Consider the following 12,995-nt stretch of genomic DNA (forward strand, 5'->3'; position numbering starts at 1 on the left):
AATTATGGAAGGAGATGAAGGGGTGGTGTTTGGTGGTGTAGCTCCTTTAGGCTAGCTCACTTAACTTAGGATGATGAAAGCCAACCAAGGAATACCCAAGCTCACTCAAGGAAGAGAGGAGAGGATAGGGGGCCATGGAGTTCCTAGGGGACTAAGGAAAGAATGAAGATGCACTAGGCTCACTCAATAGCATTAATTTCCAAAGTGGCTACAAGGTGGATGACCTAGAGTACTTATAGAGAGAGGAAAGGCATCTAGGGTTTCTTGGGAACATTTGGCCGAAATTTTGAGGTCCAAATACACCCTAAATGAACCCTAAATGCATCCCAAATGAAATGGCTCCCATCTCTCTAAAAGACTAAAGTACCCTTAGGTCTAGAAAAAGAAAGAAATGGACTTTGACCTTATAAAATAAGGTTTAAGTCCTAAAATAAATCCTAAGACTAATTTTGCCCCATAATACAAAGGATAAATAGAAATATAAAATAAAATCCTAATATCTAATGTACCCCAAAATACAAGGGAAAAATAGGAAAAGAAAACAACAAACTAAAGAGAGGGCTCAAAATCCACACATATGATGATCATGGCTTTTGGTGTGGTGTGTTCTTCATCTTCCTTGACTCTCCTAGCCATGGACCTTGTAATAGGCCCTATATGATGCTTTAAGGATGGTCCTCCATCATCCCCTTCTTCTTGAGAAGGATTTGACCTCAAATCTTTAAGCTCATCTGCCATTGATCCCTTCAAAAGATGTGAGACCACAATTTATGGAAATAAACTACTAAAACTTTCCTACTCAATACTTAAGTACATGATTTATTAGATGAATGAGAGTGTTAGGGGTATTGGGGAGGCCCAAAAAGGCATCACCAACCATGCATATAGGAAAATTTTGAAAAATTGAATGGCCCCATGCAAGACATCTATCAAATCATCTAGCTTAGGGATTGGGTGCCTATATTTTATTTTTTGATGGCTTTCTAAAATCGGTGCACATCCTCCATTGCCATCTTTCTTTGGCACCAAAAGAATGAGGATGACACAAGGGTTAAGGTTCTCTTGAACCTAGCCCTTCTTTCTCTCCAAAGGAAAAACTATTTTCTTTTCTTTTCTTTTTGTTTTTATTTTTGCTTTTCTCTTCTTCGTTTTTCTTGGCTTTCAATTTGAGTTGGTCCTCATTCACTTGAGAGGGTGATAGAGGAAACCACACAAATTTCTTACCCATGTGTTGGAAACTTATTTTATTTGTGAGGCCATCATGGATTGTTTTCTTGTCAAATTGCCATGGCCTCCCAAGCAAGACATGACTAGCCTCTAATGGAACTATGTCACACAAAAATTCTTCTTTATATTTGCCAATGGAGATTGGTATGCTTGCTTGTTGGCTAACTACAATACCTATTTCCTCATTGACCCATTGCATTTTATAAGGTTTAGGATGAGGTTTTGTAGTTAAGGCTAGCTTATCAATCAATCTAGTACTATAACAATTAGAAGTAGACCCACTATCTACAATGAGAGAACAAGTGTTTTCTAGAACCCTGCATCTTGTGTGAAATAAGTTCTCTATTTGAGATTGGTCAATTTCACTAGATTGATTGCTAAGGAGCCTTCTAACCAATAACAAGTCTCCTTCACAAGGTAAGATTTCTTCCTCAGAATCTATGGCTTCATCTTCACTACTAGAGGAAGATGAAGTAGCTTCATCAAGGCTACTATATTGATCTTGGGCTTTTAAAATCATGGTTTTCTTTGTAGGACATTGAGAAGAAATATGTCCTCTTCCAAGACACTTGAAGTACTTAATTTCACTTGACTTAGATTCTTTGGAAGGTGCTTTGAGAGACGATTTTTCTTTTTCTTTTTCCTTTTCTTTTTCTTTTTCTTCCTTACAATAAGGTTGGGAAGAGTGGCCCTCCTTTTTAAAACTCTTGGAATAAGAGGAAGTGGAGTCTTTTCAAAAAGTTTTTCTTTTAAGTTGATGCTCCACTCTTGAACAAAGTTGAACAAGTTCATTTAAATCTCTATAAGGCAAAAGTTTAACTTTGTCTCTTATTTCAAGATTAAGACCACTTTGAAATCTAGAAATGGTGGTCCTCTCTTCTTCCCTTATTCCAGCCCTCATCATAAGTAACTCCATTTGTTGCCTATATTCCTTCACATTTGAGGACCATTGTTTCAACCTTTGAAGATTATCCATAAGCTCACAGTCATAGTAAGGGGGAATATGATCCTTCTTAAGGCACTACGGAGTTCATTCCAATATTGTATTGGGGGTTTATGATGCAATCTTCTTTATTTTTTTAAGGAGGTCCACCAATACATAGCATGCCCTTGGAAGCTAAGGGTTGCCAAAGAAACCTTTTTCTCTTCACTTATTCCATGGAAAGAAAAAAGTTGTTCAACTTTCATTTCCCAATCTAAATATGTTTCAACATTGTCTTTGCCATGAAATGAGGGAAGAGTAATATTGGGTTCCTTATTCAAAGACTCCCTTGGTCTTTGTGTTCTTGGTGGCCTTTGATAGTAATCATCATTGTGATGACTACTATAATGGCTATCACTTGGGGGGTTTTTAGGGTGTTGACTACCCTCACTTTCACTTCTAGGGGTTCTCACCCCATTGCCTCTTTGAGGCCTAGTTGGGGGAATCCTTGGGTTGGATCCCCCAACTCCTCCCCCCATGACTAGTTTTGCTAGCATCTCTTTTTTTTCTTTATTGTTTTTATCATTTTCTCTCTCTTTTCTCTTATATTCATTCTCTCTTTTTTCATTTTATTTTTATGTATTCCCTAAGTTCTCTAAGTTCATCCCTAAGACTATGTTTACTACTATGGGTATTTTGACCACGTACACTTGAATGATCACTCATCTTTGATCAAGAAAGGTTTTCACAAAGAGGTTCTTGAAAATATTTTCACAAAGAGTGAGTGCTAAAAGGTTTTCACAAAAGATTTTGAGTGCAAGAGTAGTTATAGGAGGCCTAAGTGCACAAAGTGAACTATCAAGGGAGGTGGACTACAAAGAGTCTCTTAAAAACCAAACCTTTTCAAGTAGAAATCACTAAGCCTCTTTTCACTTTACTCACAAAAATAATTTTAGCACAACAAGAGTGAGTGTGTGTTCGGACCCCTAGTAGGCAAATTTGGAAGCCTCTAAACGAACATACAACAATCTAAGGAATTATGCTAACAACTAAGAGAATTAAAGGAAAGCAATAAAGCATATACTAGTCGAAAGTCCTAGGGTGGAAGCTTGAAGTGACCTTGGGGGTTTTCAAGACACTTCCACAAGTACTAAACAAAACTACTCCTAAAAAAATAATTAATTTAAGAGGCCAATTTACAACCCAATTGAATGAATAAGGACAAAGACACAAGTGTCCCAATCAAAACAACAACAAATTGGCGCAAAAGAAAGAATAAAGAAACAAAACAAGAAAATTCTTCAAGCTCCAATTTGGTGTTCCCTTCACAATGAGAAAACTTGGTTAGTTCCTCCCAATGTGAAGCCTACTTCCACACTTCCATGCAATTTTGGGGAAGATTGAGTTGGAGGAGTTGGCCGTGAGATCCAAAGAGCTTTGGGAGGGAACCCTAAACCCTAAACCCTAAACCAAGAGCAAGAAAGGAGGCCAAGAAATAAAAACTAAAAATGCTCAATTAGAAAGGCTAAACTCAAGGGGAATATTGATGAGACAAAACACAAGGAATTCCAAGAAAGACAAGCAAAAAATTAAGACACATTTAAGAAGGCAAGCACTTTAAGGAAAATCCTAGAAGGATTCTAGAATAGAATTAAGTGTTTAATGTTCCTTGTCCTTAAATGAAATTAATGAGTGTAAGGTCTCTTCCTTAATGTCCAGCCACGGTTTTGGTCATAAAATGGGTCCAAATATGGTCCAAGTCCAACTCCAAGTGTGCAAGGGTATAATTGTAATTGTTCACAAGTCTAGCAATAATTTCCTTTTAATTTTTTTCTTCTCTTGTATTTTTCCAGCCAGCTTTTGGTGTAGCCCCTTGGTCAGTTTTTTTTTTTATTTTTATTTTTTTATTTTTTTATTTTAACCTTGTTATGTTGCTTGGTTTTTACACTTGTGGGTGAATTAAAAGTAGCACAAAAAAGTAGGAGACAAAAAAGACAAGTGGCATGCAAAAAACAACTTTTGTAAGGTGGAATGTGTCTTGTACTATGTACTAATTTGGTGCAGTTTTTTTTACCAAACAAACACACATTCTTAGCAGATTTTTCAGCAACAAAACACTACTTGGTTGTCATACAAAGGACAAGGGACAATCATGTGATGATGAGCATGTAGGGGTGGCTAACCATGCATGTATAAGAGACAAATCCACATGGAATTCAACAAACTTTTAGAACATGTCAAGAACTAAATAACATGCATGAATGACCTCTAAGAACATGCAAAATTTTTGGCCAGCCACTTAGGAGAGGAAACATGCATCATTCATTTCCATGTTACATACATCAAGTGAAGGTGTTAAGCATATACTTGGTATTTGGGTGAAAAAGTGAGAGAAACACAAACTTGAGACAAAACTTGGACAAATAAAGATTAAAATGGGGTTCATAAAGTGTTCATCATGTTCTTGACAAAATTTTCCAGCAAAGTTGAAAATGGAGAAAAGCACACAAGAACATATTTTAAAGGAAACCTGGAGGACAACAAAAGAAGGCTCATGAACCAACAATGAACCACTCAACAAGAAGAAAACATTTTAAGCAATATTTGAGAGGATAACATCAAGACATATGAGAAGACATAAACATGACAAGAAACATTTAGAAGACACAAAAAAGAAGAGACAAGTTACCTTTGAAGACAACCATGGCTCTTGATACCACATGATGGAACCAACTTCTCCATGAAGGCTAGTGGTTGATTCCTTCTCTTCTCCAAGGATGAGATGATGCAAATGATGATCTCCTCAAGGGTAGAAAGTGATGCACAAGGTGTTTAGGAGAGGGTAAGGTGACGCCCAAAAATATGGAAGGAGATGAAGGGGTGGTGTTTGGTGGTGTAGCTCCTTTAGGCTAGCTCACTTCACTTAGGATGATGAAGGCCAACCAAGGAAGACCCAAGCTCACTCAAGGAAGAGAGGAGAGGATAGGGGGCCGGGCCATGGAGTTCCTAGGGGACTAAGGAAAGAATGAAGAGGCACTAGGTTCACTCAATAACATTAATTTCCAAAGTGGCTACAAGGTGGATAACCTAGGTACTTATAGAGAGAGGAAAGGCGTCTAGGGTTTCTTGGGAGCATTTGGCAAAAATTTTGAGGTCCAAATACACCCTAAATGAACCCTAAATGCATCCTAAATGAAATGGCTCCCATCTCTCTAAAAGACTAAAGTACCCTTTGATAGAAAAGAATGGCACAATCCAAGAGGGGGGGTGAATTGGATTCAATGACCCTTTAAAAATTTATCAGAGTATTTTGGATCTTAATTTCAATCAAAACTTTTCTATGACAGAATTTCCAAATGAAGCTCTTCTAAAGACTTGTTACAAAAATATGAATGCAATATGCTCACTTGATTACAACATAATGAGGTTCAACAATAATGTTCAATTACAGATTTAAACCATCAAGATTCACATACACTTGTTAATCAAGTTTTATCTTCTTTAATATTCAATTAAGCAATTACTCAAAGTAAGAGATAAGGTAGAAGAAGATTGCACAAGTCTTTTATACTGGTTCAGCCACTCCACATGTGACCTACATCCAGTCCTTAATCAACACCTGATTAAGATTTGTTCCACTATCTTTAATCAAGAAGGTTTACAAGCAAACACACATGCATATACTTCTATACTAAAGATAACCACTTTCTTGACCCCAAGAAAGCACCCCTTGTAGAACCCACTACAAGAAACCTTATTACTTGAGAAACCCTTCTCAAGATTTTTCACAAAGATTCACAAAGAATAAAAGGAACGAATTCACCTGGAATTCTTGAACAAATCTTTATCTTTCCCTTTCAAGAATATGATGATGATGATCTTCTATCAAAGCTTTTCACAAACGTTTTCACTCTTGGATTTCACAAAGAAAACTCTCCAAGATGTCACAAAGACTCACAAAAACGTTTTTCACAAATTGTTTATCAGTTCTAACTCATGTCTGAAGTTTCTCAAAGTTCAAACTATTTATAAAAGTTTCAGACACAGATAATCGATTATTTTAAAGAATAATCGATTATTTTGTTCTTCAAATTTTCTGGAAATCAACCAAGAATAATATAATCGATTATTTAGCTGGATAATCGATTATTCCAGAAAGTTGTTCCTGGGATAATCGATTATTTTGGCAAATAATCGATTATTACAGCAAGGCATTCCACTTAGCCTATTTGCTGAAACAATCAATTATATTTAACAATAATCGATTATTTTGAGTTAGTTCTTAAAACTTCATTTTAAGACTCAAAATAACTTTCCAATGTTTTTAACTCATCATCATATACTCTCTACTTGGTTTAGATAAGATTTGATTATGCACAAAGCATACTAAGCACACACAATATAGAAACACATTCACAACAATTTATATCCTAAGTTGTATTACATAGCTCCAACTCATAGCATTTTCTTGACTCTTCTTTGACTTTGTTTTTGTGCTCCAAGTTGTTGTTCTCATGTTGTGATCATCAAAACTCTTTAAGCTCTCCTAAGCTCAACACCCTTAGGTCTAGAAAAAGAAAGAAATGGACTTTGACCTTATAAAATAAGGTTTAAGTCCTAAAATAAATCCTAAGACTAATTTTGCCCCATAATACAAAGGCTAAATAGAAATATAAAATAAAATCCTAATATCTAATGTACCCCAAAATACAAGGGAAAAATAAGAAAAGAAAACAATAAACTAAGGAGAGGGCTCAAAATCTACACACATGATGATCATGGCTTTTGCTGTGGTGTGTTCTTCATCTTCCTTTACTCTCCTAGCCATGGACCTTGTAATAGGCCCTATATGATGCTTCAAAGATGATCCTCCATCAGGAAGCTAGTTCGTCTAGTCTGTTAGACGAAGAAAAGGCCAAGACTCTCATTCTGCGTGGGTATCGTTGGATGACCCCACGCAAAGTGATGCACTTCAGCGACACATCTACTGCCTTTCTTCATATACGACGTGGGTCTGATCTTGACGCTCTCAGTAAAATATATTTCATTCATTATGTGCTATTCAATCTTGATTTATACAAGAATGAATGGAAGGCGGTCATAGACACATGGCATAAGGTAAAGTATAAATGGTGCAAGGACATTCCACCATGGAAACTAGGTATGCCTATGCCTTGGGATGCTCCTTCCGAAGTTGCACAGTTTGAATCACAAACATCTAAGCCTATCTTTGTTGAACCAATCTCTAAGTCTACTCCTCTAGAGGTACTTCCATCTACTTCTAAACCAGCACAACAATATGTCTCAGTTGAGGAGTTCAACAGGTTCATAACAGACTTGGATAACAAGTTTGATAGCTTGTTTAATCTGATTGCATCCAAGTTACCCAAGGATCCACCTTCATCTTGATGATGAAAGTGGAGAGAATAGAATAGGGTGTATTTTTTAGAGAAAACAAAATTATTTGTATTGTCTTCTCTGATGAACATTATTTTTATATATACATTCAATACACCTTCCTACTTCAAATTTTCATTCCAACTGTTTCTTTATTTCTGCCTATATCTATTTCTTATATCTGTATTTTTTTTATGATTACAAAGGGGGAGAAATAGAAACGAATTAATCAAATATGTTAAATACATCAAAAATGTTTTAAGGAATAATCTAGTAAGGGGGAAGGCACATACTAAGGAATAATCTAGTAAGGGGAGAGCACATACTAATGGGGAGATTAAGTTGTAATAAACGCGACATGAAAAATGTGAAATTGCTAAGTTTTTGAGGACTCAAACTTAGTTCTATCTAAAACAATTCGATCAATTATATTTGTCATCATCAAAACGGGGGAGATTGTTAAGTTAGACAAAGCAATTCCCAGAAAGGTTTTGAGTGTGACAAATATAATGCACGTGGTTATCTCTAACAAGTGTGTTAGTGTTTCAGAAGAACATAAGTACAGGAAAAGTGAAAAACAAGCATATGCATAAGACGATACAAGACGACAGATGACAAAATTAGGTGTTTGAAATCATCACATAGACTCACCACGTCAATTATAGAGATGATCCACAGAAAGCCAAAATCTTAGAAGGAACACCTTGCCATCCTCGCCCACCTTCGAAAAATGCAGTCTCAACATTCTGCTATCCAAGGAGCAAGCTGATAGTGTTGCCAAGTCACTATCAAACAAAACTAGGTTTCTCAATAATGCATGTGAACAAGAAGATTCAAAAAGAGTCAAGGAAAAACCTATTATAATTTATAAATATGAGTAAAATCATAAAAGAAAGAAAATTGTATGGAATAAGATGTTCCAACGAAAATAGACTCAAAAATCTCACCAGGTTAATATTCTATCATCAAAGAATCAAACTCTAATTTTTGTAATCAACTTACAAAACCAAAAATGCACAAATAAGTAACTTGATGATGTTCAACAAATCAACAAAAATGGTGAAACTTTCTAAATCCATACAACTACAAATCCAAAGAAAAGCAAGAAAAATTTTCCTAATTGTTTTAAAACCTTTTTTTTCAAAGTATTTATTATTTTTTTTAAAACTTGTAAAAAGCACTAAAAATTAGTAAAAAAAACAAAAGTACAAAAACAAAAAAAATAGAAAACAAAAACAACAATTAAAATAAAAATAGAAAACAAAAAACAAAAAAATAAACAAAAATAAAAATAACAAACAAAAATAGAAATAGAAACATAAAATAGAAACAAAAACAGAAACAAAAAACAACAACAGAAGCAGAAACAAAATACAAAAATGAAAAATAGAAAACAAAAAAAAATTAGAAATACAATATAGAAATAGAAAACATAAAATAGCAAAAAAAACAAAAATAGAAAATAGAAAACAGAAACAGAAACAAAAATAGAATACACAAATAGAAACAGAAATAGAAAACAAAAATCAACAACAAAAACAATAGAAATATTTTTTTTTGAACTTCATGCAAACAACCCCTCTACACTTAAATGTCACATTGTCCTTAAAGAAGAAAATAATGCAAAAAATAAAGACAATTGCAAATATTTCAAAAGGGGTAGAACTCCTTCAAGGTCCAAGAGTTAGTTCTTCTAATGAAATGTCCTCTACTTCTTTCTCCTCTGACTTTGGACTTTGATTGAATTCCTTGAGTTGATGTCATATCACTTTATAGATGTTGTTGGTAACTTCATTCTTAATTTCAACTGCACCATGGGAAAACACATTAATAATAACAAAGGGACCATCCCATCTAGATCTAAGTTTATCGGCTATAAGTTTAAGGCAAGAATTGAACAAAAACACTTGTTGGCCCACTTTGAACTCCTTCCTTAGAATATGAATATCATGAAAGCACTTGACTTTTTCCTTGTAGATCTTGGAGTTCTCATAGGCCTCTGAGCGAAGCTCCTCAAGTTGTTGTAGTTAAAGCTTCCTTTTCATGCAAGCTTGGTTAAATGACAAGGTATAATTCTTCACTACCCAATATGCTCTATGCTCAACCTCAACAGGTAGATGACATGCTTTACCAAACACAATCCTATAAGGATACACCCCAATCGATGTCCGGTAAGCCATCCTATGCGCCCAAAGAGCATCTTCCAATAGCTTGCTCCAATCCTTCTTGTTGGGGGTGAATTATCTTCTGCAAAATCTACTTGATCTCTAAGTTAAAAACTTCAACTTGCCTATTAGTCTGGGGATGACAAGCTGTAGACACTCTATGCACAACCCCATACATATGAAGCAAAGCCTACATGCTTGGATTGTAGAAATGGCTCCCTTATCACTAATGATGGCTTTAGGCACACCAAACCTACAAAAAATGTTGGATCTAACAAAATCCACAACAACTTTAGGATCATTAGTTTTGGCCTTAGCCTCCACCCACTTTGAAACATAATCAACAACTAGTAAAAATGTATGTGTAACCAAAATATGCAAGAAATGGACCTATAAAATCAATACCCCAAACATCAAAAACCTCACAGAAAATGATAAGCTATTAGGGCATCTCATACCTGCATGTAATGGCCATCCATGCTCTCTCATAATGCTCACAAGTGCAAAAGATCTGATGTGCATCTCCAAAAATGGTGGCCAATAAAACCCATTATCCAACACCTTCCTAGCTGTCCTGTATAAACCATAACATCCTCCAACAAGTGAAGCATGGAAAAGTTGAAGCACAATTTGGATCTTATGATCTGGAATACACCTGTGGATCACCTGGTCACTACAAAATCTCTACAAATAAGGGTCATCCCAAACATAATATTTAGCCTTACTTTTTAGTTTGGCTATCTATGATCTAGATACATCCGAAGGGAAAACACTTGCAACCAAATAATTAACAATGTCAACAAACCAAGGAGCAGTATCATGTAACTACATCAATTGCTCCTCAGGAAAATCATCTCTAATAGGAAGGGGATCAACATTCCCCTCTCAATCCTACTCAAGTGGTGTGCTACCAAAGGAGAAGCATCCACATGATCAGTCTAGATTTAGCATCAGGCTTCTTCAACAAGAATCGCAAAGCTACATGGTCAAAAAATACAATAATCCTAAAGCCTAGCAAATATGAACAAAATTTATCTAAAGCAAATACAATAGCTAGAAGCTCTTTCTCAATAGTGGTGTAATTAACTTGAGTTGCATCCAATGTGTGAGAGGCATAAGCTATAGCATGAGAAAGCCTTCCAATCCCCTAAGCTAAAATAGCTCCAAGAGCAAAGTTGGGTGCGTCACACATGAGCTCAAAAGGAAGCTCCCAATCAGGCGGCTATACAACAAGTATGGTGGTAAGCCGCCTCTTTAGCTCTTGAAAGGCTAGCTGACAAGGCTCATCAAATACAAACTCCACTTCTTTCTGTAGAAGCTTGGACAATGGTAGTGTAATCTTGCTAAAGTCCTAGATGAACCTCCTGTAAAAACCTGCATGTCCAAGAAAAGAACGTACTTCTTGCACAGAAGTGGGCTAAGGTGGAGAAGCAATGATATTAATCTTAGCCTTATCAACCTCAATGCCCTGACTAGAGACTAGGCGACCTAAAACTATACCATGTTTAACCATAAAATGACATTTCTCAAAATTCAACACAAGGTTAAATTGGATGCACCTATCTAAAATTGTAGAAAAACTATCTAGGCATGCATCAAATGAAGAACCATAAACAGTAAATTCATCCATAAACACCTCCATGCAACTCTCCAACAAATAATAAAATATACTCACCATACACCTCTGAAAGGTGCCTAGAGCGTTGCATAAACCAAATGGCATCCAAGTGTAAGAAAATGTGCCAAATGGACAGGTGAATGTGGTCTTGTGTTGGTCCTCTGGTGCAATATGAATCTATATGTACCCATAAAATCCATCTAAAAAGAAATAGTGTGATTTAACTACTAGCCTCTCCAACACTTGATCAATGAATGGAAAAGGGAAGTTGTCCGTGCAAGTTTCCTGATTGAGTTTTCTATAGTCTATACAAACTTGCCAACTATTTTGAACTCTGGTTGGAACTAACTCAAAATCCTAGTTTTTTACCACAAACATCCCAATCTTCTTCAGAACCACCTGTACAGGACTAACCCACTTGCTATCAAAAATAAGATAAATAATACCTGTTGCTAGTAGCTTTATGACCTCTTTCTTCACCACATCTAAAATAATAGGATTGAGTCTTCTTTGTGGCTATCTCACAAGTTAGAACTCATCCTCTAATAAAATCTAGTGTGTGCATATAGCAGGACTAATCCTCGGAAGGTCAATAAGAGTCTAACCAATGGCTTTCCCATGATCTTTCAAAACTTGCAAAAGTCTCTCCTCCTTATCAGATTTGAGGCTACTAGCTATAATGATAGGAAGCCCTTGGTTGTTCTCTAAATAAGCATATTTCAAATGTGTAGGTAAAGGCTTCAGCTCCATCGAGGTGTTTGTACAATGGATGGTAATGAAAAATGAGATGGAGATGGCTCAGTTATTGGTGGTGAAACATCTAATTTCTACAAAAATAGCACACAGAAATGAATCATCACAGGTACATGATGGTTAATGAAATAAAAAAATTAGCAAGCAAATCATCATCAAAATTTGTGCAATAATCAACAAGTAAATCAATAACATCTATACTAAAAATAGAGTGATCCTCTATTGGATGTCTCATAGCCTAAAATTTTTTGAACTGCACCAGATTATCTCTAAACTCCATAGAAAGAGTCCTTGCATGCACATCTATCTTTGTCCTCGCTATCCTTAAGAATGGTCTCCCTAGGATCAATATAGTGTGGATGGATGACTCATCCTCCATCTCTAAAATGTAGAAGTCTGTAGGGAAAATAAGGTCTTACACTTTGACATGCACATCTTCTACAACTCCAAGTGGTTGCACAATGCTCCTATTTTCTAGCTGAATGACTACACCTATAGGAATCAAATCTCCAATCTGCAATGATCTAAAAACAGATGTAGGCATAACATTTATTGAACCACCTAGATCTAACATAGCATTTGTAAATATTTCTTCTCCTATAGTACAAGGAATAGTAAAATTTCTTAAATCTTTTCACTTTTGTGGCAAATCAGGAAGCAAATCATATGTAATAATGGCAATTACATTTTTCTTCTGGAGTAATGCAAAACCGTTTCTCCCCATGTTCACTCTCTCATCACCCTTCAACTTCTACTTATTAGTACATAATTCCTTGAGGAACTTTGCATATTTTGGAATATGTTGGATGGTATGAAGCAGAGGAATATTGACTTTCACCTTGCTAAACATATCCAATAGCTCACCATCAAGCTCTAATCTCTTCTTTGTTGCTGATGGTTTGTTTGGAAATGG

This window comes from Cajanus cajan, chromosome 1, assembly GCF_000230855.2.
Source record: "Cajanus cajan strain Asha chromosome 1, NIPB_CcT2T_4, whole genome shotgun sequence".
Lineage (NCBI taxonomy): Eukaryota > Viridiplantae > Streptophyta > Magnoliopsida > Fabales > Fabaceae > Cajanus > Cajanus cajan.